Here is a 27,207-nt window from a genome sequence, read left to right as displayed (position 1 = left end):
CTCCCCTGTCCCTGGGATTCTCCAGGCAAGAACGATGGAGTGGGTTGCCATTTCCTTCTCCAATGTGTGAAAGGGAAGTCACTCAGTTGTGTCTGACCCTCAGTGACCCCATGGACTGCAGCCCACCAGGCTCCTCCATCCATGGGATTTTCCAGGCAAGAGTACTGGACTCGTAATGCCATCGCCTTCTCCAACAAACTCCTTACAAACGTTATTAATCTCATTTGGCTCTGAATGGTTCCCTTTCTCTACACCATTTCAGAGTCCCATCTTTTTCTATTATATCTCAAAGCTGGGGATGGTGCACCTTGCTTAAAATTTTAATGAAATTTTTTCCCCTCTCTGCCACAAATACCATGCTGAATTCTAGCCTAAGTCCCTGCACTGGTGGGATCATGTGGTCCCCTAAAATCCTGTTTCCCCTAACATCCTTTTTTATGTTCACAGAATCCACAGGGCTCTGAGCTGGCAGCCACTGGAGAGTCTCGCCTGGCTGGCCAACCACATGAATTCCGCCCATCAGAAGGGGAGGCCAGCTCTCAACACTTTCGGAGGAGCTCCAGGTGTAGAGGTCCCTGATCCCAGGGGGTTTGCTCTCTCAGTAGGAAGACAAAGTGATGATTCTGACTACCTTCGCTGTCCCAAGATGGGTGAGTGGACAGAGGAGAGACTGGGATTGAAGTCATCCTGGTTGCTTCCAAAAGGAGGGGACCAGAGGTGGACCGTGAGGGACAGAGTGGAGTTGGGGGCGGGGCTCAGTCCCTTCTGGCCAGGGTGGTGAGCCTGGCTGTCTGGTACGCACATGGGCGACCAGGAGGGGTGGGATACCCAGATGGACAGGGACATGCCCTCTCATTGGGACCATCTCCCTCAGCAGTTCAAGGTCTGTCCTTTGGCAGCAGAGCAGATGGAAAATGGTTGAAAAGGCAGAGACTTGCTGGATTTAAAATAGATAAGCAACAAGGACCTACTGTACAGCAGAGGGAACTCTGCTCAATGTTATGTGGCAGCCTGGATGGGAGGGGAGTTTAGGGGAGAAGGGATACATATGTATAGCTGGCTGAATACCTGAAACTATCACAACATTGTTAATCAGTTATACCCAATAGAAAATAAAAAGTTCAAAAAAATAAATAAGAGACAAAGGTTCACATGGGCAAGTGGCACTGGGCAGCTTTTAGCTCTCAGAACTTTCTGCAAGGGGGGTGGCAGGTGGTGGCAGGGCAGTGGGGTTGGGAAGCCTGTTTCTGGCTGTTCAGAGATGCACAAGCTGACTGCCAGCTGGGGTCTCTGGCTGCCTGAATCTGCTCTGGACAGAGTGGTCTGTTTGTTTTACGATAATCAGCATTCAGATATTTACACTTTATACCAGTAATGTGCCAAGGCTCACAGCTGAAGTAGCTCCAACACTCACGGTGATGGGAAGGATGGGAAGTGGCATACTGCCATGGGGATGTAAGGTTTCTCCCAGATTCTCGGTCAAAGTGTCAGTGGCCAGCAGGTGGTCCTTACGAGGGGGCCTCCAGCCAGCAGGAACCCTGCTTCCTCAAGAAATGCAGGCCTCCCTTCCTCATTTGAGAGGGTCCGGAGCATCACCAGCAGGAGACGGGATGCAGTGGTGGGGGATGCTGGCACCACCCAGGGGCAGCTCAGGGACACCGCCCCCGAGTCCAGACTGCGGGTTGGACAGTGAGACCCACGACTCTACAGTGTGTAGCTGACCAGAAGGCCCTGAGGTCGGACAGCCTGTTCTGAGCCTTCTTGTCATGTTAGAAAAATCTGTTAAGCCTCAGCTTCTTCATTCAACATGCACCATATGTGTCCTAACCCTCATTGGTCTACAAGACTCACCACAGTACCTGGCTCACAGTGAGAGTTCAAGACACAGTAGTTTTCAGTTCAGGTTTGGTATTGTGTAAAAGTAAAGAAGTGACACCGTGCAGACATAGAGAATAGACTTGTGCACACAGTGGGAGGAAGGAGAGTGTGGGACAAACTGAGAGTCACATAGACATATATACGCTATTATGTGTAGATAGCTAGTGGGAAGCTGTTGGGAGCTCAGCTCGTGCTCTGATAACCTAGAAGGGTGGGTGGGGTTGAGAGAGAGATTCAGGAGGGAGGGGTTATATGTATACTGGTGGTTCATGTGATAAAGAATCCACCTGCAATGGGGGAGACCTAAGTTTGATCCCTGGGTTGGGAAGATTCCCCTGAAGAAGGGATTGGCCACCCACTCCAGTATTCTTGCCTGGGTAATCCCAAGGACAGAGGAACCTGGTGGGCTATGGTCCCTGGGGTTGCAAAGAGTCTGACACGACTGAGGACGCACACATTCCCCCAAGAGCCCAGAGAAGAGGGCGCTTCGGAGACCCCTCTCAGGAGTCTTCGAACAACCCACGAGGCGTGTGCACTCCATCAGAGTGGAAGTGGGCAAAAGCCACTTCCTCAAACTCCAAGCTCACGGCTCTAGCTCTGTCTGCACAGAGGAGTGTGGATAAATGTCAGGGAAGCACTGAGGCGAAAAGGAAGCTGCAAAACAAACCCAGCACATCCTACTGTTTATGTAAAACCTGACAACTCCAATACAAATGGCAGATAGAAGCTCCTTTGAGGAGGGAGGGAAGGGCCTGAGTGAGAGGAGGAGGGGTGTTGAGTTTCACCGCTCAAGCGTGTCTGGAGTAAAATGGCAAAATATTCACAACCATGCAATCTGAGTTTGGAAACTCACTATTTCTGTTTTACACAGATTTCAAGTATTTACGATTTCAAACATAACAAAATTTGTCAACATAAAACTTGTCCTGAAAGTTGTAAAAACAAGAATAAGAACTCGTTAATTGTGTTTATATTTATGTTTCTGTTTCCCGATCTCTTTGGGTCATAATTCCTGCCAATACATCAGCACAAAATATAAATCTGACAGTGAATTCCAGCCTTGGTTGAGGACTTTCATGTGACAGCGTTATCAGTCTGGAAGAGAAAAGCTCAAAGCTAAAATGATTTATGGAAGCGTAAAAGAGCTCTGAGCTCACAGCAGGCTGTGAGAAAAACAATTTTTGTTTTAAAACACATATACACACTTATCATGGAGTCAAATAGGAAATCAACTTGAAGATTTAATATAAAACATGAGACTTTAAAGACACTTCTCTGTGTGGAGCTTTCAACTCTGCCCTGAGCTTCAAAGCCAAGTTTTCCATCTGCAGACCTCACCTCAGCAAAGGTTCGAGGGGCTAGGGTGGACTCAGTGGACCTCAGGAAAATCCAACGTGGTCTGGATGTTTTCGGTCTAGCCTGCTTTTCCAGATTTCAGTTTCAGAACCAGTAAAATGTTTCCAGGTTATGAAATAGTTTCTGAAGTTTCTCTGAGTTTCGGCCACCCGTGATAACGTACTCTAGTTCCTACCTGCCTCTGGTCGCTGCCAGTCACTGGGTCACTGTGCCCTGGCTGAGAGCTGCACAATTGTTCTTGCATCTGGTGTGTGTGCACACAAGCACAGTGCTGATTTTCCATTGCTTCATTCATTCATAAACTCCACAGATACCTGCACACCTGACACATGCTGGATTCCGGTATGCGATGTTAAACACATCAAACATACCCCCCGCCCCAGGCCTAAAGTAATGTGGGAAAGACAGAACCAAGTTCACAAGTCTGGCAGGATGCTAGGCATCCTGACTGATTTTTTTTTTTTTTTCCCTTTTGCTGTACCTTCCTGAATTCACGGGGACAAAGAGCAGACCTTCTCTGACCCAGGATGACTGTCACAGAAGAACCAGCAGCCCTTTATGTTAATTCTCAGCTTTGAAGTTCAAAAGCTGTATTTCAAGGACTGTGGAGGGGAGGACACAAATTTGGAAGAATCCTTTTTGAGTCGGTTTTCCCTTGCCCAAAAGGAGGTAAAAACTATCCCTGGTGGCTCAGATGGTAAAGAATCTGCCTGCATGCAGGAAACCCTTTTCGATCCTTGGGTCAGGAAGATCGCCTGGAGAAGGGAATGGCAAAACATTCCAGTATTTTTGCCTGGGAAATCCCATGGACAGAGGAGGCTGGCAGGTACAGCCCATGGGGCCGCAAAGCGTCAGACACGACTGAGTGAGTAACACACATAGGCTGATGGAAAGGAGAAGGGGAATTGAAATAGGAGAGTGAGACACTCAAAATACAGCTTCTGTGGAGTTTAGATAAAGCTGCATTTCTTGAACCCCGGGGATGTGGGTTGAAGATGCTGCATCAATGGGGGGTTGTGACGGTGGTACTGCCTGTATGATCTCTCTACCCCCACCCCTCACACACTCATCTCCTCAAGCGCTCTTCTTCCCAGTGACCATGGTCATCTGCTCCGGGGCCAACCTCAGACCCATCCTGCAGTGAACAAGGGAGCACCTGAGTTCCCCAAGATACCTTGAGCTCTGCAAGGATGACTCTATATAGACCCATGGTCTAGGGAAATGCGGCACGCTACCTGTGAATACAAAGTTGGATGTGGTCACAGTGGGAACACAGGTCCCAGGGCTGAAGTGCACGCCCTCGTTCTGTCTTCTCCTGTCATTAAGTGATGGAAAGAGATGGAAATATCTAAAAACCCACAAAAATCTCTTCTACTCGCGACACATTCCTTGTCATCTAATGATACTAAATAGATTGAACCATATTTTACATCCACAATCTTATAAAGTCCCACAGCTGAACAGAGTGCTGCAGGAATTAAACAGGAGGAAAATTAAGAATAGAATGACTATGCTGTAAAGTCTATAGAGTCATCCTCGCAGAGCTCAAGGTTTCTTGGGGAACTCAGGTGCAACTTGTTCATTGCAGGATGGGCCTGAGGTTGGCCCTGGAGCAGATGACCACAAGGTGGCTCCCAGGGCTCACAGACAGGACCCCCAGGGTCCGTGTTCCTGAGAAAAACCCCCGGCAAGTGGAGAGAAGCATGGGTGCCCCACGTGCTACGGTGGGACCTGTGCTCCTCAGTCAACCTCTACTGTCTCTGTTCTCTTAGCTGGAAAATTAGGAACAGCTGCTCTGAATGTCTCACAAAGTGATTGTGGGGACAGATTGAGACTGGGAGCCAGAGGGACGTGGAGCTGGAAGGAGCCTTATTATTATTGTGCATCGTCTTCTCTTGGTGGTGAAGACACAGAGGTTACAGAACAACACTTCTGTGTGTGGTGCTACACGTATGTGAAAAAAGAGAAATGGAGACAATGGATGACACATTGGAGACAATGAAGACGTACAGAACAATGGATGGACAGCAAGGGGGAAAGGGCCAGGGGGAGGATTAACTGGCAGACTGAGGTTGACATATATACACTATTGATACTAAATAGAAAATAGATAACTAATGAGAACCTACTGTAGAGCACAGGGAACTCTACTCAGTGTTCTCTGGTGACCTCAATGGGAAGGAAATCCCAAACAGCAGGGATCTATGTATACATACAGCTGATTCACTTTGCTGTTGTTGCTCAGTGGTGTCCTACTCTTTGCAACCCCATGGACTGTGGCCCGCCCGGTTCCTCTGTCTGTGGGATTCTCCAGGCAAGAATACTGGAGTGGGTTGCCATTCCTTCCTCCAAAGGATCTTCCCGACCCAGAGATCAAACTCTAGTCTCCTGTGTTGCAGGCAGATTCTTTACCGTCTGAGCCACCAAGGTAGCCCATAAAATAGAAAGCTAATGAGAGCCTACTGCATTGCGCACAAAACTCTACTCAGTGTTCTGTGGTGACCTAAATGGGAAGGAAATCTGAAAAAGACGGAACATATGTATATATATTCGCTTTGCTATACAGCAGAAATTGACACAACAGTGTGAAGCAACCATACTCCAACAAAAATTAATTAAAAAAATGAAACCTCCTGGCATCTGCTCCAGACTTGAACCAAAATCCCAGAGGCAGGGCCCATGTGCCTGCATTGCATGTTGGCCCTTGGATGGCTGCATGAGTGAGTAAAACCTCAGGGCAGGAGAGAGAACAGGTACTGTCCTCCCATGCAGTCAGGAGGTGGTTTGGCAGGAATCCCCAAACCACCCACAGAACCACCCACAGATGCTTGTCTGACCACAGCTTCCTAATCCCCATCACCTCTCCCCAAACCAGCCACACCCACCTTGACCCATGCAGCCCTGTGCAGCCCTGGACCCCACAGGCGAGACTGGGCTCCCAGCTGAGTGCCTCTGCGAGGGCCATTTCCTCTGCAGGAAGATGGGGGCTGTCACCTCAGGAACCAGCTGGGGCACCCTTCCCTGGCTGCTTCCTGTGCTACCCAGCCCTGCGTCCGTGCCTGCTTCTCCCACTGGCAAGGGACTTTTAACACCCGAGGCACAGATACATGAATAAAAGAAACAGCAGAGTGTAATTATGCTTACAAAAACTTTCCCATAGCGTTGAACACTACTGCCTTTGCAAATCATACCCAGATTCCCATTCTACAGAAGCAAGATGTTAAGCAGCTGAGTCACAAACACCAGTTCTCTCTCCTCTGAAAGGCTGAGTGCCATCACACAGCTCAGCCAGTCTTCCAGAGGATTTTTATTAGATTCTACACAGTCCATGTGCTTCCAGGCACGGGTGCTCCCAGAATGGTCTCCCCTTCTTCCTTTTTTCCTTTTCCACACTTTCTACTTGATTCTGGAATGGTTTATGATAAACACAGCTTGTAACAAACCTTTCAAAAAGAACTTCTCTAAATGTCATCCCTGCTCAGCAATGTACAGATAAAAGTTTTAAAATTGGCTCTCAGGCAAGGGGAGTGGGGAGGAGACCTGATTTTTAGCATTTGCCTTTCTATGGTGTAAGTATTTCCACCACAGCCAATTTCAATCTACTTATGTGTCCTTATTGAACTCAGAGGTGGGAACAGACACAGAAGCTCATCTCAGTATTTTTACTACACAGATGCAATAGATGCAAAGGACTCCTGAAGGAGAAAAGGCAGAAGATGTGATGAAACTGTTAGGAATCGATGAGTTTTGAGAGCTGACCATCTTTGTTTTTAATATAATTTAATAATTGGCTCACACAATTCCTGGGGGCTTCTCAGATGGCTCAGGGCTAAAGAACCCGCCTACCAGTGTAGGAGACACAGGACATGTGGATTCAATCCCTGGGTCAGGAAGATCCCCTGGAGGAGGAAATGGCAATCCACTCCAGTATTCTTGCCTGGAAAATCCCATAGACAGAGAAACTGGGCAGGTACAGTTCATGGGGTCACAAAAGAGTCAGGCATGACTAAGCGACTGAACACCAATGCACAAAGTTCCTGAACATTGGCAAGGGAGCTGCAGAAACTGGGGCACCTCACCCCTCCCAGAAGAAGTCTATCCTGCAAGGGTATTCATGCCAGGGTTCCTGGTTGTTCAGACACCTGGAGGGCTTCAGGGTCCTTTAAACAGATGCAGAAGCACAAGTTTAGACCTTCGAGGAGGGTGCCATGTGGCTACCAGACAGCAGGTGTCTGTATGGCAGAGACAGGTGCACATGGGTGTCAGTCCTGCTGGTGAAGGCTCGGCTTCAAGGAGAGGGTCTCCAGCGCTGCTGGCTTTCAATGCCCAGATGACAGGATAGTGATGATAAAGCTGGTTTGCTGTTTCTTCCCAGCATGTCCTGTTACACACATTCACATGTCTTGACTTTTATCTTAGGTCCCGCCTTCTTGTAAGACTCTACATCATGATGTCCAAGCTCTGGGATCCATCAGCCTCAGAGGCTTTCGCTTCACAGGTGAGGGTGCTGAGGTTCAGGGGCGGGCACGAGCTCTCAGGGGAAAGTGACGGGGGCTGGCAGCCAGGTTTTGTCTTTTTATAAAATCACTTGCTGTTCAAAGTGCTGAAGGCACTCTATTTTATTTGCTTGTTCATCTGTACAGGCACTGACTCATTTCCAGAGGGCTAATAAGATTCATCCTCCGTGACTTACGGAAACCTCTGTGCAGCCTGCTCAGTTCTGGAGGTGACACTGAGTGGCCGCCTGGCTGCATCTGACCAGCTGCCTGTGTTTAAGCCTCACCCGGTGGTAGAAGGAGTAGAGCTCACAGGCTCCAAGTGTGCTGCTGTGTCAGTGATGAACCTAAGAATGACCTGTGAGCTGGGCGCTATGAGTGCCTCAGTTTCATGATGAGAAACTGAGGTTGAGTCCATGGGACATCAGTCGGGCCGGCTTCACAGGCACACAACCGGGAGCCCTACGGCAGCCCTACAGGAACCCGCGTGCAAAGGGCCAGCCTTGGTTTCCTGCTCCCCTGTTGCTGTCTTGGAGGTCTTCAGAGTTGTGTCTTTGATTCTGTGTATTCTAAGTGAAGCTAGAAGGGAGACCAGGACCATGGAGCGTGTGCTCCAGCAGAACAGAGGTGGAGTATTCTCTGTGCAACCACCAGTCCTTGCTACTCATCCATGTGCAGCAGCTGAGTTTTTGTGTGGACATAAGTTTTCAACTTCCCTGGCAGCTCAGATGCTAAGAAGTCTGCCTGCAGTGAAGGAGACTCATGTTTGATCCTGGGTTGGGGAGATGCCCTGGAGAAGGAAATGGCAATCCACTCCAGGATTCTTGCCTGGAGAATCCCATGGACAGGGGAGTCTGGTGGGCTACAGCCCATGGGGTCCAAAAAGAGTCAGGCACAGTTTAGCAACTACAACAAGAACATCAACAGCATAGAATGTATAAACCCAAGAGTGAACCCAAAGGTTAACTGTGGACTTTGGGACATTATGATGCATCAATGTAGGTTCATCAGATTGCAACAAATATACCATTTGGGGGTATGCTGATAATAGAGGATGCCGTGCTTGTGTGATGCAGGAAGTCTCCATATGTTCTGCTCAATTTTGCTGGGAACCTTAAGGTGCTCTAAAAGTCTGAATTTTTTGTTTTAAAAAAAAGTAGAACAGAAAGAAGAAAAGAAAAAAGAGTAATGACCACAAATTCCTCCAAAGTGGAGGCCTGGAATCTGAAACTTAGTCTGTTGGCTCCAGAGTTCATGTCTCTCACAGCGACTGCCCTCTACAGTTTACAAAGGGTCTCCCCATACTGTCAAGTCAGTGCCATATGGGTTTCAAATTAAATGTCCAGTTCTGACCTCCGGTGCGCTGAAAAGAAACTTTTCACAGCTCATAAATTGTTAGCACCTGCTATAATAAAGTAAGCATCAGTGTTCAAGCCTCCAAGCAGAGGTCAGGGGCTGAAATCCCCTGCCACGCCCCCACAGTGCTCGTGTAGGTATGGATGCAATGAGGTGTGTGTCAGAGAAAGAGATGGAGACGGAGGCAGGAGCACGGAATCCAGCACAAGAAACGCCATCCGCCCTCCCTCAGGGGAGAGTCTGGGAGCTGCGGAGACCATGACAAGAAGCCAACTTAGTTCTCTTTTTAAGAAGGAGATGGCTGACCTCAGCACGTTCCTGTTCCCACACTTGTTAACTGTGGCCAAAGAGTGTAAACCAGGGAGCGAGTACAATAACAACCCTGTGAGATGCACGATTCATGGAAGGAGTGTCCTCGGCCCCTCTCCTTGACTCCCCAGCCCTGAGGATAAAGAGGCAGTGGGCGGAACTCCACTGCTTGATGGCAACAAGCCCGAGTCTGCCATGAAAGGAGCGACTTTTACTCAACAAATATCTACAGGATCTACTGGAGGAATGTTCGAGCTGGCGACACAAAGGCAGATTACATAAGTTTCCACACCTCAGAGTCTTTTTTTTCCCCAAGTAATTAATTTATTTGATGGGGGATACTTACCTTACAATACTGTGATAATCTTGCTATACATTGACCTGAATCAGCCACGGGTGCACATGTGTCCCCCCATCCTGAACCCCCCTCCCACCTCCCTCCGCACCTCATCCTTCTGGGTTGTCCCAGGGCTTTGGGTGCCCTGCTTCACGCATTGAACTTACACTGGTCATCTGTCTTACATATGGTAATATACATGTTTCAATGCTATTCTCTCAAATGATCCCAAATTATCTCGGCTTCTCCCACAGAGTCCAGTGTTCTTTATGTCTGTGTCTCCTTTGCTGCCCTACATGTAGGATCATTGTTCAGTTCAGTTCAGTTGCTCAGTCATGTCCAACTCTTTGCGACTCCATGGACTGCAGCATGCCAGGCTTCCCTGACCACCACCAACTCCCGGAGCTTGCTCAAACTCATGTCCATCAAGTCGATGGACATGAGTTGGATGGTGATGCCATCCAACCATCTCATCCTCTGTTGTCCTCTTCTCCTCCTGCCTTCATTTTCCCCAGCATCAGGGTCTTTTCCAGTGAGTCAATTCTTCACATCAAGTGGCCAAGGTATTGAAGTTACAGCTGCAGCATCAGTCCTTCCGATGAATATTCAGGACTGATTTCCTTTAGGATTGACTGGTTTGATCTCCTTGCAGTCCAAGGGACTCTCAGGAGTCTTCTCCAACATCACAGTTCAAAACTATCAATTCTTTGGTGCCCAGCTTTCTTTATAGTCCAACTTTCACATCCATACATGACCACTAGAAAAACCATAGCTTTGACTAGACGGACCTTTGTTGGCAAAGTAATGTCTCTGCTTTTTAATATGCTGTCTTGGTTGGTCATAGCTTTTCTTCCAAGGAACAGATGTCTTTTAATTTCATGGCTACAGTCAGCATCTGCAGTGATTTTGGAGCCCAAGAAAATAAAGTCTGTCACTGTTTCCACTGTTTCCCCATCTATTTGCCATGAGGTGATGGGACCAGATATCATGATCTTAGTTTTTTGAATGTTGAGTTTTAACCTAGCTTTTTCACTCCCCTCTTTCACTTTCATCAAAAAGCTCTTCAGTTCCTCTTTGCTTCCTGCCTTAAAGGTGGTGTCATCTGCATATCTCTCCCAGCAATCTTGATTACAGCTTGTGCTTCATCCAGCCTGGCATTTCACATGATGTACTCTGCATAGAAGTTAAATAAGCAAGGTGACAATATACAGCCTTGAGGTACTCCTTTCCCAATTTGGAACCAGTCCATTGTTCCATGTCCGGTTCTAACTGTTGCTTCTTGACCTGCATACAGATTTCTCAGGAGGCAGGTAAGGTGGTCTGGTATTCCCATCTCTTGAAGAATTTTCTACAGTTTGCTGTGATCCACATAGTCAAAGGCTTTGGTGTAGTCAATAAAGCAGAAGTAGATGTTTTTCTGGAACTCTCTTGCTTTTTCTATTATCCTCTCTATGAGGCTGAAGGTAAAGACCCCCCTGAACTCCGAGGGGACCCCCTCCCCTGACAGCCGCCCCTCACCCATCCTGATACACAGCTCAGCTGGACAGAGCAGGTGCCCGGCCTCTACACCTGGGAAACAGATCATCTTTATTTACCTGTTTGTCAGGGTTGCTTGTGTTTCAGACGGTAAGGAATCTGCCTACAGTGCAGGAGACCTGTTCAATCGCTGGGTCAGGAAGATCCCCTGGAGAAGGGAATGGCAACTCACTCCAGAATTCTTGCCTGGAGAATCCCATGGACAGAGGAGTCTGGAGGGCTACAGTTCATGGGGTTGCAAAGAGTCTGACATGACTGAGCACACACACAGCACAAACAAGGGAAAGGCAGGACCTCTTGTAAGATCTGAATTATTCATCATCAGTTTCTAGGAGGCCACAAAATTGTCTTGACTTTGAGGTTCCCTGCCTGAGAGTAAATCTTCTCAAGCAGTCTGAAACAGTTGGAAAGAAGAAAAAGAAACAAGCAAAACACTCAGCCTACTGCGAAGGTCAAGGCTGAGATCACACTCTCCTGAAATGTTGGGGTCCACTGGAAACCAGCTTCAATAACCCATGGTTCTGAATTCCCAGAAGAACACAGCACCAGTTGGTGAGCTAGTTTGATCACAGGCTTAGGCCTTCCTGACTGGCATCAGGATTTCAGAACCCAGTAAGAGAATTTTCTACCCAGTTTCAGTTTTCAAAGACCTTGTCCAGGACAACAACATAATTAAAAAGTGCAGAGAAACCAACTGGTAATGCAAACCTCATTAAGTTGGCACAGCGTGACTCATGAGGAAAATTAAAAGGGCTCAAGGGTGTGCAGAGAGCTAAGGTCCTACCGTTTTCACAGATTTTCAATTTTAATATATTACCACAAATAGCAGTAGCACTGAATACTGTGGGAATCAACCCAGGCCTGTGACAGTGGATGGTGCAGTGCTAAGTCGTATCTGACTCTTTGTGACCCCATGGACTATAGTCTGCCAGGCTCCTCTGTCTATGGGAATCTCCAGGCAAGAATACTGGAGTGATCTGCCATGCCCTCCTCCAGGGGATCTTCCCAAGCCAGGGATTGAACCCACGTCTCCTGCTCTGGCAGGTGGGTTCTTTACCACTAGCGCCACCTGGGAAGCCCAACAGTGGATGGAGGTTCCTCCAAAGAGCTTCCTTTGCCAGGTGTGTATGTCCAGAACCGACCTGGGTCTGTGAGACTTCGTGGAGATCCTGAGTGTTGCTGGTGCTGGGGGTTGTCACGGGACAGAACTGCCGCAATGCCACAGGCAGCAACGTGGCGGCTAAGGACCAAGACACATGTTGTCATTAAAATCCACTTAACTGGATTATGAAGGTGATTTAAAATGACTTCCTTGGGTGAGAGGAAAGCCACGCTTAGGTACCTCTCTGTTCATTTGCAAGTCATCCCTTGTATCTTAAGCATACTTAAATGGAGCAAGAACAGTTTATTCAAACGCTCCATGTACTTTTTTTTTTTAACTCCATGTGCTTTCATTAAACTCCTGCAATGTTCTATTTACTACAGAGAATCACTTGAAGTCCCTAACTTCAACCACTGGTGACAGTCTTTATTTTCATTCTAGTATGGGTTCAGAGTAATGGAAAGAGTTCCTTTAATTAACTGACTCACTCAGGGCTGCCCCGAGCCCTCACTTGACCTTTAGGGAAAGCAATGCAGAGCGCTTAGCACATAGAGGACGTAGTCTGGGAAGATGCTTGGAAAATACAGGAAGCACCATATAAACTCTCATGATTCCAAATGCAGCTGACCCTCTGTCCCTCCCGGGAAGATGCCCTTAGTCTGCATGGCTGTCTCCTGCAGGGAGTGCTGGCAGAACGTGTAATGGCCATGCGTGACATTCAGGCCAGGTGTGACACACCGCTGGGGACACAGCACAGTACCATCTCTGGCTTCCCACCAAAGGTGTGTGTTACCTTCTCCACCTGCACTGGGAGGGCCAGAACTCAAAGCACTGCACTTACAATTCTTTGTGGTCAGCTGAGATTTGATTTTCCTGCCCAGGGACCTTTCCCAAATTTTAATATCTGTTCACAGATGATTCATGGGCAAGCAGGAAAAAACTGCAGCCCAACCACAACCACCACCAGCCCATCCCTGGGGACCAGCCTTATTATCCCACCAGGGGCTGCTAATGTGTGTGGCTCTGATTGTTAGGATTTGATACGTTTATGGATCCGAGATGAGTGCTTTTGTAAACTCTCCCTGGGAAGGTCCTACCCAATTTATTTACTAATTACTGGCCAACTACACATGTCCCTCACTTCTGAATGCTCTGTTAAAGAAAGGAACAAAGATGCCCAACTACATCTGGGATCATTATGAAAAGAGAGGCGCTTTTCAGGTGTTCTCTGTGAGATTCAGGGAGGCATACAAATAATAGGGTTGAATGGTTTAAGTCTGACTTCCTAAAGTAGCTAACAAAATGTGAGAAAGGAAGGCCTGCTCCAGACCCGATATGTTCCATGATGTCACTGCCCTGGCACCTGGAGATCATCAGGTGCTCGAGGTTTTGCTCAATTGGTAAAGAATCATCTGCAATACAGGAGACCCAGCTTCAATCCCTGGGTGGGGAAGATCCCCTGGAGAAGGGAATGGCAACCCACTCCAGTTCTCTGGCCTGGACAATCCCATGGACAGAGGAGCCTGGCGGGCTGCAGTCCACGGGGTCGCAAAGAGTCAGAAAGTGAAATTCACTTTTGTGTATCTTGGTGTGAACTTTACCATCTGTCCTCTGTTCTCCCCACACAAGCAAGGGGGCCTGTGACAGCCCCTGTGTTCTGTTCACCCTACAAACTGCCAGACACTAAAGGAAGGACACTTGGTTTTGAGGTACATAGGTGACCGGACTGGACTTTAAGCAAAAATGTCCTTGGCAAGCACACAGGATAAACAAGGGCAATGTCGAAATATCTAACTGCAACCCTCAGTCCTGCTTTCATCCACCATGTAAAAACACAGTATAAAGCAAGCACACACCTGACCTTCCTCCTCTAGTCCTGCTCTGAATCTACCTCCCCCACAGGGAACTTGAGTTGTGATACCAGGAGTCCAGTCACCTGGCCCAGCCCAGCACCCTAGGGGCACCCTAGATACCCTGCTGGAGATGCCACTGCAGGATCTGGTCCCGAGGATGAAACACATCCTGCACCTACCCAGGTACCGGGAGATGCTGACGCTGTAAGAACCCTCACGCTGCACACAGAGAGAAAAAAGCGCGTGTTCCCACACGCAGTCTTTGTTGTTGTGCAGTCGCTCAGTCACGGCCAACTCTTCTGTGACCCCCTGGACTGTAGCCCGCCAGGCTCCTCTGTCCATGGGATTCTCCAGGCAAGAATACTGGGGTGAATTGCCATTTCTTTCTCTAACACACGGTCTACTTATAATAAACGAAGAGTGCAGTTTAAACCCTAAACATTTTTGAGATCTTCCTACTCCACTGACAATGTGGAATTCTCCCGAGATCTCTGATACAGGAAGAAGAGTGTTCTCTCGGTCAGAAGGCCAGGGTTCTGATCCTGAGTTTGTTTCTCAGCAGCTGTGAATCCCAGCCAGGAACGTTTACTTGTCACGATTCACATTCTCTCTCATATCTGACATAGAGTCACATCAGTCCCGGGATGTGTTCCTCCCATATTTAAGTGTGAGTGTGTGTGAGGGTGTGCCAATGTGTGTGTGTGCTTGCGTCGTCTTTTAAAAGATAGTCCTCTTTTTTTTTTTTTTGTCACTGGGTCTTCTCAGGGGTATAGTTTTCCCAATTGTAAAATATAATTTACATAGTAAGACCCTTCTTCTAATAGGAAAAGCAAATTCATTCATTTAATCATGCACCTATTGGATTAACTGTATCATTTATAAAACAAATTCCGTATTAATTGCACTTTTTCCTACCCATCTGTGGCCAGAGGTACAAATACAGGTTTTAACACACTGCAAAAGAGCCATCAATAGACTTTCAAGGAAGCTGCTTTTCACATTAATTTCTGATTCATGAAAGCTATTGGGGTATCTACAAGATTTACCTTTTCCCAAATATAATTTAAAGCCAAGCCATTCTACGCTCAGTCACTCAGTCATGGCCAACTCTTTTGTGACTCCATGGACTGTAGCCTTTCAGGCTCCTCTGTGCATAGGATTTCTGTGCAAGAATACCAGAGTGGTTTGCCATTTCCTACTCCAGAAAGTCATTCTAGAAGCCACAATAATTAGCAACATGCAAGAACCTGTACTTGAAAAATTTGTATAATTTGAACGCAGAAAACCAATGGTTCTAAAGTTAATATAGCATTCTTCTCTCAGGCTCAAATCCTAAAAGCAGCCTGGCATAGGACTAAGTATGTGAACTTTAAATTTCTGAAAACAAAGGCTTCTGACCAAGACACTGCAGGATTTTTCTTGACGATGTATTCTCTAATGCTTTAGCCAATATATTTCTAAACATCCAAGAGGCTACTTTCTAGGCTTGCACTCTTTGATGACCCAATAACTCAAAAGTGTGTTAGTTGCTCAGGCGTTTCTGACTCTTTGCGAGCCCGCGGACCGTAGCCTGGCAGGCTCTTCTGCCCATGGGATCTTCCAGGCAAGAATACTGGAGCTTGTTGCCATTCCCTTCTCCAGGAGATCTTTCCAACTCAGGGATCGAACCCAGGTCTCCTGCATTGCAGACAGATTCTTTACTGTCTGAGCCACTAGGGAAGCCTCAAAGCACAAGGGTAATTCTCTTGAATCTTAGCTTATATTTTTCTTTGGAAATGTCACTGCTGTCATACCCCGTGAGCCTGAATTTCACCCTACTACTGCATGACCGGATATCCCAAATGGCCTGGGCCACCTTTCAGCTGCAACTCAGGCTTCTGTCTGCCTCCAGGTTCCAAAAGACACATACTCCAGGCCCTGTGCTTGCAGCCTGGACAACCTTCTGGAGCCAGCATGCCTGGGTGGGGCTGGGAGCTCTCAGTCAGTGCGCTTCCTCTTCAGAGTGGTATCTCATGTTGCTGCGTGGCCTTTGGAGACACCCAAGTTCAGTTCAGTTCAGTCACTCAGTCATGTCTGACTCTTTCCCACCCCCATGGACCGCAGCATACCAGACTTCCCTGTCCTTGACCAACTCCCAAAACCTGCTCAAACTCATGTCCATCAAGTCCGTGATGCCATCCAACCATCTCATCCTGTCACCCCCTTTTCCTCCTGCCTTCAATCTTGCCCAGCATCAGGGTCTTTTCCAATGAGTCAGTTCTTCGCATCAGGTGGCCAAAGTATTGGAGCTTCAGCTTCAGCATCAGTCCTTCCAATGAATCTTCAGGACTGATTTCCTTTATGATTGACTGGTTTGATCTCCTTGAAGTCCCTTCTCAAGAGTCTTCTTCACCACAGTTCAAAAGCATCACTTCTTTGGTGCTCAGCTTTCTTTATGGTCCAACTCTCACATCCATACATGACTACTGTAAAAACCATAGCTTTGACTAGATGGACCTTTGTTGGCAAAGTAATGTCTCTGCTTTTTAATATGCTGTCTAGGTTGATCATATACAATCTTTTCTTCCAAGGAGCAAGTGTCTTTTAATTTCGTGGCTGCAGTCACCATCTGCAGTGATTTTGGAGCCCAAGAGAATAAACTCTGTCACTGTTTCCATTGTTTCCCCATCTATTTGCCATGAAGTGATGGGACCGGATGCCATGATCTGAGTTTTTTGAATGTTGAGTTTTAAGCCAACTTCTTCACTCTTCTCTTTCACTTTCATCAAGAGGTTCCTCAGTTCCTTTCTGCCATCAGGGTGGTGTCATCTGCATTTGGAGACATCCAAGCCCAAGTTCAGATCCCAGCTCTGTTCTCACTCTTGAGGCAGCCACTTCCTCCTTCTGAGCTCAGTCTCATAGCATGGCCCAGGTTATGGCCAAGGTGCCCCTTGATGCCCTGTGCAGACATAACAGCAGGGTGGGGCATGAAAAGTCTCAAAGCAGAGGCTCTGATTATTCTTGGCGTCACTGCTCTCCCCAGGACTATGGGCTGTTGGAAGGGATGTCCAGTATGGATAACTAAAGGTTCCTTCTCTTCTGAGCAGGGGAATTAGCTTTTCAATACGCCAGAAAACACAATTATCCATTCCACGCAATCCGCATGCTGGAAGACACCTTGGAGAGAGTTTAAGCAGAGTCTTCATCTGGCAGCCCTGAAAACCATGCAGGTCTGTGCAGAACTCGGGACCGAGAGGTCACCCTCCTGCTTCATTCTCTGAGAAAGTCCAGCGCAAAACTGCTACCCCAACCCTCACACTTGTTAGAAACAACATCTGCCTGGAACTGGGGATTCTTTCCTGGAGAAGACCACAGTGGGCAGCGGAAAGCGGGAGGGGTATGGACAGGTCTGTTCAGACAAGTCCCTGAGAGTGGGTGGCGGTGCTCTGATGTCAGTCCATCCACAGGGCAATTCCATGTCAAAGCAGGAGGGACTTGGTGCTGGGAGGCAGACCGGAACCTGCCTACGGCCAAGGGAAGACAGTAGGCAGACCACTGCGGGAAACCCAGCTTTTACCAAGCGGCAGGTCTAGGATGGATGTGAGGGCTGGACCAAACTACTGGCTGAGGACTGCTTGGGCCAGTCTCACACCCTTTACATTAGGGCCAGTCTCACACCCTTTACATTAGGGCCACCACTTCACCCACAGGCCAGGTGTGTTCCATGCATTTTGAATTGCATCTCTTCCCCATCAATTTAGGGGGGCTGGATGGGGCTTAGAATTTAAGATCAGGATGGGATTTTGTAAGAGCCATAATAAATCCATGCTTCTGCCCAAGCCCCATGTTTATACATAAATCGCTCAAAAGTAGAAAAATGGCAGATGTAGTAATCCACAGTCTGATGTTTATGCATAAGAGTAGCTGGTCACATCTTCCAGCACACTCAGGATTTGGACTTGACACCAACCTGTTAAGAACATTGAAAACTGCTGTGTAAATTACACCTGCACAGTCCTGATTCCAAAATTAGTATCTGATTCTATGTTATTATTTCTCTTACTGTCAGTTGTCAATTTAATCCCCTAGTTCTTTTTAAAGGAGTGTCCAATGATTAAAATCGCAAAGCTTGACATACCCCTACCTTGAAGGCACTATCTTTGCTAAGACATTCAAGCAAGAAAAGTAAAGTAGTTCACTTAATTTAAGCAATTACAAATTAAGATGATATAATAGAAGATCCAGGAGGGAGAAAAAACACTGTATACTTAGGTGAATATTAAAACAAAGGCTGTCCCAATTATTAATGCATAAAACATTTTTTATGCAAAAGCATCAAGAATGAGACAACAAATCTAGACATTAATTAAAAGTTTCTCAAAGGTCAAATATCTCCAAGTTTCTGGAAAGGAACTTGTCATTGGCTTACCTAAGTAATAGGTACAAAAGTATAGAAATAAACTGGTATTTATAGAAAGACTTAAGCACTGAGAAACACTTGGATAAACTGTAGACACAGAGGATAAAACTCCAGTTAGTATAAGCATGCACACACTTCATCATCTCAGGAAAAGGAGAATCTCAGAAAAAAAGAGCTCCAGAAACAAACATCTACAGGAATTTCTCAGCAACCACTTCACTGTTCAACTTATCTCACAGGCTGGCCACAAATCCTTCCCCAGACCCAACAGATGTGTTCACCTCATGAGTAAACTTTTCCGTCTTAATTATCCTCATCAGAGACTGAGCACCGCTGCCTGCTCTTCTCTACATAATAATCCATTCACATATTTTCAGATGTGAAATTATCTCAGCTTTGAATCCTACAGTCTAAATGTCCTCAATTCTTTACTTCTCAGATTGCAGGTACCACTTACTACATTCAGCAAATGCTGGTTTCTGCTGAGCTCTCTCCCACCTTTGGCCCTTCTTGTCTGAACTTTGGGTTCAGAACCCCACTAAGAGCTGAGGTTCATTACACAGTCTCTACAGAGATTTAGCACAAAGCTTCAGAAGCTTCACCTGCACCAAGCAGAAAGGAATACCCCCAGTTTACCTCACTCACAACAAAAATTTTATCAAGAATTCCAACATGTTTGAGTGACTTTTCTTAAACTCAGCGGTAAAATTCAAGGCAATTCTTCCATTAGTTTCCAGCATTCCCCACTCCCTACTGCCAACAGTTTTCCTGATGCATGTGGGAAATGCGAGCCTTCAAGGGTTGGAAAATTTTTGGTTGCCAGTTTCAGAAAAATAGCAGGGTAAAAATAAGCTCAAGGCCACACATCATTTCTCCTTTTAAAAGAAAACGTCAACCCCAAGTTTGCAACAACAGCATTTCAATTTTTGAAAACCACGGGTCATGAATTTTATTTCAATATGGCAAAGTATGTCGACCAAAATTAAAAAAAAAAAAAAGTAACTATCGAGTAACCCGCCCGAGGCGTTTAAAATGTGCAGAAAGTACTTAAAATGCTTTTCGAGTCCCCCAGCAATGTCCTCACCAAGCAAACAGCCAACCGAGCTGGGGATCAGCTGGCCCCTTCCCGGTCAGAACGCCAACCGCACACAAAGCAAAGATTCCGACCAAATATGGTTTGCCTCTCCTCAATTTTTCAGCCTGATCACTAAAAATACGTTCACAACCAATCCAGCCAAGCATTACTCTTCTCCCAAAGTGCTTCTCGGATTATAAAACAGCTTTGAAAGTTCAGCCTGACAAAACAAACACGGTACCAGGGGGAGAGACCTGGAAGGCGTTCGCAAAAAGTCTCATTTAAATTCCTGGAAAGCACGGCTTCTCAAACAGCTATTCGGATCGCTTTGGAAGGAGGCAGCAGCCGCTTAGCTCCAGCCAGGAGTTTCACTCCGCTCCATTCCCCTGCATCGCAAAATCCGAAGGAGATGGACGTTGCATTCCATATCCCCGAATGCATCAAATCTCCTTTCGGTACACGGTGGAAAGTGGGACAACTCCGAAGCCGCCCTCCTCGCGCCAGTGCGCAAGAACGAACACCCCGCTGCTCAGGATTCACAAGATCCTTCTGCCCCAAACGTTTCAGCTACAGAAAACTAGAGATCAGTGCAACGCACTTTAGACTTTAAGAAGCGCAGTTGTGCCTGCGGGTGGGGTCGAGAAGACAATTAAAGACCTCGAAGCCCCTTCTAGAGCCAAAATTAAAGATCAGTGTCACTGAGGGGCACACTGTGTCCCCCTATCCCCAGAGCGCAAGTCTTCCGGTGGGCTCACCTCTCGAGGAATTTCCTGCTTCTCCCCCCAAAACTGTCCTCAGCGCTCCCCCTACACCCCACCACAGGTCTGGGAGCGGGTCGCCGAGTCTAACTCGGTGCGGAGTTGCGCCCGGCTCCGGCGACCCAGCGGCAGCCGTCTGGCACCGCCCGACCCCGAGCCCTCGGTCGCCCACCTTTTCCGTACGCCGCGCCTCCCTGCGCCCAACCCCGTGGCGTGGAGTCGGGGACGAGCGTGTCACATCTTCTTCTCCCGCGGCCGCTCGGGTGCGCGCCACGCGCTCCCACAATTGCACGGACTGGAGCAGAGAGCCGGGGCCCGGGCGCCAGACGCGCGCGCGGCTCAGCGGCTCCCGCAGCAGCAGCCCGCCTCCGCCGAGCAGCCTCCTGGCGCCGACCCAGAGACCCAGCGACCCGCGCTCGCGTCCCGGGCGGCCGGCGGGGTCTTCTCTGGTCCTGTTCGCTCGGTGTTGGGCGGCGAAAACGAGCGCGGGGGACTCGGCCTCCGGGCCGGCGCGATGCGCCTCATTGTTCCAGGCGGCGGCTCCCTGCTCCCAGCCCCCGCGCAGAGCCTGCGCCGCGCCCCGCCCAGCGCTCCTCAGCGCCCACCCCTTGCCCCCCGCCCCTCCGCCTCCGAGGCTTCCTCCGGCCTCCCCTCGCTGCCGTGCTCACCTAGCGGGCGGCAGCTGGCCTCGGGAAGTTCCGCGACCACTCCCCACTGCCTGGCGGCGGCGGCGCAAACGGTACAAGGTGGGCGCTCCCCGGCTGCGAGCCGAGCCCCGCTGCTGGCACAAAGTGATCGTAGACTGGGGCGTCGCGGTAGCCTGTAAAGGCACGCCTGTCCGCGCCGCCGCTGCCAGCCAGCCCCGGTCCTCCGAGGGTCACCTGCACAGGCTCCGCCCGGCACCGCGCGCCGCAGCCGCTGGCACTCGGGCCTGGCCGACGGCGGGGATGCTGTGAGCTGCGGGGCCGGGGTCGGGGCACTAGGCCCCGCGGAAGTGAGTCTTTGTGCGGCCCCGCTGCGACACACCCTACCGCGGCGCCGAAGGCCGGGCTACTACCTGCGCGCGAGGCAGCGCCCGGGAGCGGGCCGGGTGGGGTGCAGAGGAACGAGCGCAGCATCCTCCCGGCCCGCAGGCTCCCTTTGTTCCGCCCGCTCGGCCGGCTCCAGGCCGCCGCCCGGCCCTCGCTCCCGGAAACTCCTCGGAGGCGCAGGGGTCGGGGTTGTAGCGGGAGTGGCCACCTGCCCCTGGGAATTCCCTAAAGCACCCTCTGCCCGGCCATCCCCGCCGGGCCGGCAAAGTTCTCCGGACCGCGGCCCCCAGGCTGCTGGCCCGGCGCGCGGAGAACAGGCGCTGGAGCCGGGGGTGGGGCGGCAGATCGGATGTCCCTCTGCCAGCGTGCGGAATGTCCATTTGTCGCCGCGGCCCTCGTCCCTTCTGAGGGGACCGCAGCTGGTCCCTGGGACCAAGACCACGACGCGCTTTGTTTGCTGGTAAACACGCGCCTTTGAACTTCAATGCGCTCCCCGCGTGCGCGAAGGAGGCGGTAGGCAGTTCCCCACCCTGTTGTCCTCCGGCGGCCCCAGAGGGCTGTTGGGGTGGGGGTGGGGGAGCCACCTGGTAGTGGCCGTCTCAGAGGGACAGAGGCCCTCCATCCTAGCTCCCAGCAGGAGCTGACAGTTTGGAGATACAAATCCTTCACTAAATACACTATTTTAAAATTCGTATGTACATTCATTGACCTAATTCAGGATTTTTAGAAGAAAATAATGAACTGGATATCCAATCCATTCAATATTTACTGAGTGACTGCTGTGTTCCGGGACTCCGGCCGGGCTGGAGAAGGGGCAGTAGACAAGCAAGCTGAGTAGCACCTCTTTCCTGCCTTCAGGGAGTTTGCGGAAATTTAAACCATCACCAGGTGTTCAACTAAAACCGACTGGGCAAGACGCGCTACCCTCAATCAACAGTGGGGGCCAAAAACGCTCCCCCTGTGTTTCCCCAGTTGTGGTGATGGTTTCTGACACCTGGAGTTGGGAGGAGCTGCAGTGAAGGGATCGTGTGTCACATGGGCTTAGAGAAGAGTGATAAATGTGAACCACCGACAATATGGCTACAAGAAAGTGACCTGATAGGGTCCTGGGCCTGGTGGGGATGGGAGTAATGCAGAAAAATCCACCCCTTGTTCCCTGACAGAGGGCTTCCCAACCTCCGGGGTCTCATGCCTGAGTATCTGAGGTGGAGCTGGTGTAAAGCAGTATAAATAAAGTGCTCAGTATAACACACTTGAATCATCATGAACCATCCCCCACTCCAATCCGTAGGAAAACTGCCTTTTAGGAAACCAGGAAACTAGTCCCTGGTGCTAGAAAGATTGGGGACCACTGCTCTGAGGGACCCTGGCAGGTCACAGACTCTATGGACCTTGATTTTCTCTTCTGCATAATGCACTGGAGGGTACCTACCTTCCAGGTTTATCATTAAGAGTAGAGCTCAGGGACTTCCCTGGTGGTGCAGTGGATAACAATCTGCCTGGCAGTGCAGGGGACACGCTTTGATCCCGGGGCAGGGAAGACCCCACATGCCACAGGGCAACTAAGTGAGCAGAAACTACTTAGCCCGTGTGTGAAACTAAAACTACTGAAGCCTGCGAGACCTAGAGCCAGGAAGTTGCAGTTACTGAAGCCCACCTGCCCTAGAGCCTGTGCTCTGCAACAAGAAAAGCCACTGCAATGAGAAGCCCATGCACCCCAACTAGAGAATAGACCCTGCTCCCACAACTAGAGGAAGCCCACATGCAGCAACCGAGACACAGACAGCCAAAAAAATAAAAGAGTAGAGATCAGGTATTGAAATGTCTCCCTAGTGCCTGAAATGGTATGTCTAATAATTGTACTAATTAATATATAATAGTAGCCATTATTAAAATCCCTTAACCATGAAATAGAAAATAATTTATATACTCTTCCTATAGTGTATACATATTTAAATGCTGCAGAAGTTAGTGCCTTGATTACCTTAAGGAAATTTTAATGAGAAGTTAAATAAGAGTAGCCAAATAACAATTAACTTTATGCTTGTAGAAAAATTACCACCTGCAGGCAAATATGCAAATCATTGTAAAATTTTAAGTGCATTTATTATTTATGGTTGTGTTAATCAATGAAGTGGGGCTAAATTGACTTAATTATTGTTTCCTAAGGAAATCAGAAAGCTAGTTGACAGACATAAAACTATCAACTGATGATCGTTTCTGTCCAAGTGTATGGTAAATAAAATATTTTGACATCCCTTAATTGCTAAGAGGCATCTCAAGTAGGAACAGATTATTTAGTTTTTTTTTTATTAGTCTACAGATTTGCAAAAAATTCACTTGCTCTTCTGGCATTTTAATATTCCATTCCTTAAAAAAATAAACAAACCAGAATAAATTTATTCTTAAGCATCAGAAACCCATTTGGTAATACCCATTTCTTCCTAATAAGCTGAATGTCCTTTTCTGTTTTTAAACTCAGGGTCCCACTATCCTTTTTTTAATCCAGTGTTGTCAGATGACAGATGTGTTCACAGGAAACATTCCTTCCCTCTTTTGAAACTTGTCCTTGATTAGCAGTCACATCCAGAAGTTCCGTAAACTCCCATCTGAGAAGTATCTGGGTTTGGGTAGGAAATGGGTAAACATTTTCTAACTGTATCATTGTTGAATCTGGGGGACTTTTTTCCACTTAACTACTGTTTGTAGAAAAAATTGCGGCCCTATTATTATGCCATTCATTCTCACAATAAACCCACAGATTATTTGACAGATGTGGAAACTGAGGCTGACAGATTTCTTTTTCTTAGGATCATTTTCTTTAAGCATTATGTCTTCAGTTCTGAGATTTTCACTCTGTAAATGAAATTAGTACCTCAGGGAGGAAAATAACTTACAGACGTGTTCTTCATACTCAGTCAGTGAGACAAATGTGTGTGTGGGCCATGCAAAAATGAGTTTTGGATACTCACTTGTTTGGAGTCCATTAAGTAGTGCTAGGACTTCCCAGGTAGCTCAGTGATAAAGAACTCTCCTGCCAATGCAGAAGACGTGGGTTTGATCCCTGGATTGGGACGATCCCCTGGAGAAGAAAATGGCTCCCCACTCCAGTATTCTTGCCTGGAGAATCCCTTGGACAGAGGAGCCTGGCAGGCTATAGTCTATGGGGTCGCAGAGTCAATGACTTAGTGACTACACAAACACTTAGCAAGCGTGCAAACCATGCTAGGATTAGGAACAAACATTCTTTTCCTAGCCAACCTATTTTTTTTGTTTTCTTCTAATTGCCATTTAGTCTTAGAAATATTAATAGGAAGACGACCACCATTAAGAAGAAGCAGGCTTAGGATTTTGGATGGATGTTGTGGTTAGAATCCCGGACATGCAGGCGGTAACATCAGTGACCCTTCCATATTTTCAGATGGGGAGAAAAAGATCTTTCTTTTCATCAGATGTTGGCTTCCCTAGTGGCTCAGATGTAAAGAATCCACCTGCAATGCAGAAGACCTGGATTCAATCCCTGGGTTGGAAAGATCCCTTGGAGAAGGGAATGGCAACCCACTCCAGTATTCTTGCCTGGAGAATCCCATGGGCAGAGGAGCCTGGCAGACTACAGCCTATGGGGTCATAAAGAGTCAGACACAACTAAGTGACCAACACTTCACTTCAGTAGATAAGAAGCCTGTACCGGAAGACACTGAGGCATGACTATCTCTTGCCGCCATCCAACTTGCATCTCCCTATCCTGGAACTCCAACTGGAAATGGAGCAGCCTCGGGCAGGGTCAGGGGGTCACAGCCACACCTGCAGAACTGACCTAGGTGAAAACAAGTCAGGCTGTGAAAGAAGTTTCCCTTTGGCAAACTTTTCCGTGTAATCCACGACCTAAATTTAAAAGGACAGGACTCAGAGCCCAGGGTTTGAGTCCCCTGCATCGTATAGCAAATTCCCACTGGCCGTCTATTTTACACGTGGTAACGTATATGTTTCTAGGCTATTCTTTCTATTCACTCCACCCTCTCCTTCCTTTCTCCCACAACCCCATGTCCACAAGTCTGTTCTCTGTGTCTGCCTCTCCTTACAGATGGGTTCGTCAGTACTATCTTTCTGGATTCCACATATATGCATTTATATACGATATTTGCTTTTTTCGTTCTGTCTTACTTCACTGTGTGTAACAGGCTCTAGGTTCATCCACTGTGTTAGAACTAACTCAGAAGTGACAACTTAGAGTGGGATGGGGTGGGGGGTGGGAGGTGGAGGGAGGTTCAGGAGGGAGGGGACATATGTGTACCTATGGCTTATTCATGCTGATGTATGGCAGAAACCAACACAACATTGTAAAGCAATTATTCTTCAATTAAAAATAAATTTAAAAAAATTTTTTAAAAAGGACAAGACTCATCAGGGAGATCTGGGTTTTCCACCAACCCTGTCACCTTCATGAAGCTGTTTGAACCTTCTGAGCCTCCATGACCGTGTCAGTGATGCCAACTAAACCCACTTCACAATACCTGCAGGAGGGGGAGCTCACTGCACAAGCTCACAGACATCCACAAGTGCGCCGCACTTCACAGTTTATGTAAAGGCTTCTCTCCCCTCCACTCTGAAGTAGGAGGTGAAGAAGTGGGGGATTAATAAGGCCATCTAGAGAACTGGGGGACCATAATCATTGCTAACACTGATGTTTTAAGCCCTACATACTAAGCCCTTTATAAATATTGACTCATTTAATACTAATAACAAGGATTTTAAAAAACTTTATTTTGGAATAATTTCAAACTTAAAGAAAAATTAGAGAACTAATACCTTACCCCAGATTCCCCAGACTCTGGCACTTGACTGGGGTTGTCACATCCCCCATCACTTCTGTTTTGTCCTGAAATGTTTTCTCCCTAGAGCAAGTTGCATCCACTGTGTCCTTTCCAACTCCCCCAAATGCAGGTACTCCAAAGTGGCTTTAAGCCACTTTGCTTTTAGAAAAAACCACAAGTATCTGTCTTTGCAAACAGAAAGAAATCCTAGGAGGATTTTTCACTTTTATGAAAAAGGGCAAAAAGTGAAAGTTGTGTCTGGCATGTGCTTTGCACGAGTGGCCTCCCCAGGCTCCTTCCTGGAACCACGCTGAGCATCTCAGCATCTGGTCCCCAGGGCTGTGAACCCTGTCTGGGAACATCTGTGTGCTTCTTCATTTATTTTGAGACCGCTAGCAAGACCCATCGTAAGTGACTTCCTCGCTTTACACTGTTTCCACTTGTGAAAGCGTCCCTGGGGATGAACTACTTTCACATAGTTGGGGCAAATCTATATTTTATTTTCCTAACAACAGGGACATTGTCTTACATAATTAGGGAAGTGATATTATTATACTATGATCTCAGCTCAGACTCTATTCACATTTCATTAATTGTCCTGAGGAAGTCCTTTATAATAATAATAAGCAATATAACAATATATTATTATATAATATATATTTTATCATAATAAACAAAATAATAATAATGTCTTTTATAATAATAATAAACAACAGGGCCCAGGAACCCATCACGAATCATCTGTTGTATTTCATTGTATCTTTGGTCTCTTTGGTCTCTTTAATCTGAAACAGTTTCCTTAACTTTCCCATTTTTTGTACAGTTCAGATCATTTCTCGTGTTAAGTGCCCTCCAGGTGGGCTTGTCTGATGCTTCCTCACAATCAAATTCAGATTAGCTTCAGATT

At 47.8% G+C, this 27,207-nt stretch overlaps 1 protein-coding gene across 2 annotated transcripts in view; it reads right to left on the bottom strand.

The window, feature by feature from the left end:
- The window catches only part of ST6GAL2 (ST6 beta-galactoside alpha-2,6-sialyltransferase 2), a 59,115-nt gene extending 37,924 nt beyond the window's left edge, over positions 1 to 21,191 (bottom strand). Inside the window, exon 1 of one of the 2 annotated variants that reach the window (XM_061432548.1) lies at positions 21,124 to 21,191. The gene's annotated coding sequence lies outside the window, so the exon portion shown is untranslated. Of the gene's footprint in view, positions 1 to 20,627; positions 20,990 to 21,123 lie in introns of those variants that run through there. The other variant, XM_061432547.1, reaches the window with a different exon arrangement.
- Between the last annotated feature and the right edge of the window lie 6,016 nt (positions 21,192 to 27,207).

The sequence above is a fragment of the Bos javanicus genome, chromosome 11 (genome assembly GCF_032452875.1).
Source record: "Bos javanicus breed banteng chromosome 11, ARS-OSU_banteng_1.0, whole genome shotgun sequence".
Lineage (NCBI taxonomy): Eukaryota > Metazoa > Chordata > Mammalia > Artiodactyla > Bovidae > Bos > Bos javanicus.
Note: the sequence above shows the minus strand (reverse complement) of the source record. Positions and strands in the feature narration are given on the sequence as shown.